Genomic DNA, 3757 nt, shown 5'->3' on the forward strand with positions numbered 1-3757 from the left:
GAATTTATGGCTAAAGCATATTACTCATCACAAATATTATTTCTCACTGCTTTACAAGCTTTTATTTGCTCAACTAATAATTATAATAAGGTATATATTATTAAGATCGAAAATGCTTGGATGACTTCTAAATGTGTGTTATATGTGCCATCTCTAAGGGTTTAATTTCAACTCTTGACACAAGCCTTGCACCCATAGTAAATTGCATATAACACATATTATTTGAAGGAGTAAAATCTGCAGGCAAAATGTGCAGGTTTCAAAATTGTATATATATATATATATATATATGATGTCAATCCTTTCACTGTTGCAGTTCGAAACCTAACTTTAGACTTTGCATTAATTTGGCTACATATATATATGCACTCTATGCTTGTCCTCGGATGCGCCTAAGGGAATGTGGAGAGAGAGAGAGAGAGAGAGAGAGAGAGAGAGAGAGATCATTTAAAATGCAAGAACTTGGATAGTAACTTGTCAAAGCTAGGTCCTACATTAATGTCCCAATGCAGCAACAGTATGAGAGGAAAATCAATGATCCACTTTTTGCCCAACTGATATAGTGTGTGTATATATATACATATATATTATTGAAAATTTGATTAAAAAAAAAAAGAGTTTTGTTACATACAAGCATATTCGCGTACTAATCTGTGTACCAATACTGATTTATTCATACTTAAAATTTAAATTAATACTGTTTTTAATAAAATTTATTTTTTGACCAATCACATCACATTGATACACAGATCAGTACACAATTATGCTTGTAACTATATTTTTCTTAATTATATCCTACAGAAGTGAAATAAATGAAAGTTCACTCGATGGAAGGCTAGCAAGGTCGTTTTTAGGATTTATATATATATATATGATTAAGTTACGTACCCCAAGTATATATAGTACGTAACGTAACGTACAACACATGCAGATTAATTTGCCCCTAAAGATGGCTAATGATCTTTTGCGTGAGCAAAACAAAGATATAGAGTGCAAACTGCAAACTGATCATGAAACTTGGCTTGCCTTGGTAAGGAACTCTAAACCAATATTACATGAGATCTAGTGCCCATAAAAATGCTAGTCCCTTTTCTTCTCTTCCCTTGCAACTTGCAAGTCAACCACCCCCTCTCGCTCTCTCTCTTTCTCTCTCTCTCTCAATATACAGATGGAGCCAAAAGGATTTAAACAGTTCTAAAAACAGTCTCATCGGTACCTTACCTATTAATATCGCAGCCTGTCCCTCCCAGAGAGAGATTCCCTCATTAATGGCGGTTGGTCTTCCTGGTTCGGTAAGACATGAGTGAGAGGGCATCACCATCGTGGGCGATCCCTTTGTTGGGAGCAGAGATCTTGATCTCTAGGGCCCCCCCTCTTCACTTTGAACAAGGGCACCCCATTTTTATCCCAGAAAGTCTGTTTTACCCAGGTATAGTAGTAGCATATTTTGGTTCTAGGTTTAGGTTATTTTGACTTTCTACTGGCTTTCTTGGCTCAATTGGGCGCCTCCAACAAGTTGGCTGACGATGAAACTCGATGCCTCTGGCATTACAGTTTACAAAAAGAAGAGTGAAATAAATGGAGGGGGGAATTATGGATTTAAATGCTCTGGCCCAGCTTTCTGGTTTGGTAGTCGCAGTTTTTAATGCTCATGCAGACCCCCCCTTCAATTCGCCTCTTAAATCCCACCCCAGATATTCCAACCTCTCTCACACACACCAAATTCAAAGCTAGCTTTCTTTACCCATGAGTTTCCCTCTCTAGCTTTCTGGTATTTTTGGCGTTCTTCTTGCTGGCTTCTATTTTTCTTCTCTATAATTACCAGATCTTTTCAGTTTGATCCTCCAAGTACTGGTTTAGTTTTCACATGTTTCTTTCGTGCGTTCACTTGTTGAAGATCAAGAGTATCTCATCATCATGTGAAATGGCTACTTTGATATTGGCCTGGCTCACTCAGACGAAAAAGATGAACTTTGCGAAACCTCAAGAGTACTGCTGATCATCTTTTTTCATTTCTGATTGAGCCGTGCCAATATCTCAGTGCTCTTTCATTTCTTTCAGACCAACCGAGAAGATCACCGATCAGATGATGATCATGGGGAAGCCTTTTGCGCGCGCGGTAACTTTGTTTAATTTTCCTAATATATGCTGTGGCTGGCCTGCTTTATTGATCTTAATCTCTCATGCAGTTTTAATTTCTGTTTGACTTTTCACTTTCCATGCAGCACTGAAGATGGATGCTAGTCATGAGATCAAGTACAAATCATAACACTTTTTAGCTAAACTTACGTGCGTATGCAGCTAGGAAAAGTTATAATCGAGTGGGAACTGAGGACTTTTGCCTCGTTTATTTTGTGAAAGTTAACAAATTAAACGGCAAGACGCAGAAGCTTTTAGGCTACACGATAATCTGCTTGATATGATGATCGATCTCATGAAATCTTTGGAATCTTATATATGTATGTTACTTGTTATATATTATTATGCAGCTAAATCTATTAATTAATTTGACGGATCTAGCTAGAAGATTCTGGATGTTTTCTTTTGTTGTAGGAAAATATTTAGGTTAAAAATAAATAAATAAATAAATATGACGTGATTTAATGGAATATTGTATTATAAAAATTATTTTTAATATAAAAGAAATCCGAATTGTATTAAACTACACATTTATGAGTTTTACTTTTTTATATAATATAATATTTTTTTTGTTTTTTACAAAGGCCAAAAAGGGGAAAAAGCCAAGATGGTGGTAGACGTCTGCGGGCTGCGTTTGTCAAATTAAGTCCTCATGATTTGGTAGGAGAGATTAGATTTGTCATCATAAGATCACAAAGCAAATCAGCAATTAATAATCAACTGTCGTTTAGTTAATGCTCAATAATATATATATATATATAGATCCCTTTATTATTTTTAGCTTGACTAATTTGACATTTCAATATCCATGGAACATTAATTTCTAGCTTGACCCATTTAATTAGCCAAAAGGCACATATCATAAGGATACAATAAAACTATTTTTCAATAGTAGTATATATAGTTGCTAGTAGCCTAATATTTAATATCATGATCATCATCTGCATGGTTACCAACTAGCGTTCACTTAGAATATATATATATATATATATATATAGAATTTGGAACTTGAAGGAGCGTGATCATCTTACTCGGAGATCAGCTAGTTAGGTCATGTTGTTCAAATCTCTTATACTATAAGGAGAACTTGATTGGAGAATTATTAGATCTATAAATGAATCTTATAAAAATAAATTAATTACAGATTGATATATTTTAATATGATATATTAAATTTATTTTATCTTAAAAAATTATAATTATTTGACATTAATATGGTGCTAGTTTATGAATCCTTTTTATGAATATATTTTTTGGATTAATCATTTTCTTTTAATTAAACCTAATTAGGAACTCATTAGCTAGCTAGGGTACAGAAACTTCGTGCCATGACTTGGGACTTGTCCATAATTAATAATGACAGGGTGCTTTGAGACGTTAACCTTGACTCATGATGGACGTATTGTCACAATTGGGTCCAGTAGACGTTTCGATTGTTAACAAACGAGGCGGTGGGTCAATGATTTTACCATGCGCATCCATTTTGAGCGGAGCAAAAGTACCACAACCAAGTGTACGTGTACATGCAATTCCTATGCACGAGAGCAAGGATGGCTCAGAGGATCGATCGAAGGTCGAAATCCTAGATCAGTGTCGTTTCTATTTTTATCATGAAAGTA

The 3757-nt window shown here is 34.8% G+C and overlaps 1 long non-coding RNA gene across 1 annotated transcript; it reads left to right on the top strand.

Moving 5' to 3' along the window:
* The first annotated feature begins 1121 nt into the window (after window positions 1-1121).
* LOC122315345 lies at window positions 1122-2506 on the top strand. Its single transcript, XR_006244011.1, has 2 exons — window positions 1122-2119; window positions 2226-2506. It is a non-coding gene; the product is annotated as an uncharacterized LOC122315345 (long non-coding RNA).
* Window positions 2507-3757: the final 1251 nt, after the last annotated feature.

Source organism: Carya illinoinensis, chromosome 7 (assembly GCF_018687715.1).
Source record: "Carya illinoinensis cultivar Pawnee chromosome 7, C.illinoinensisPawnee_v1, whole genome shotgun sequence".
Lineage (NCBI taxonomy): Eukaryota > Viridiplantae > Streptophyta > Magnoliopsida > Fagales > Juglandaceae > Carya > Carya illinoinensis.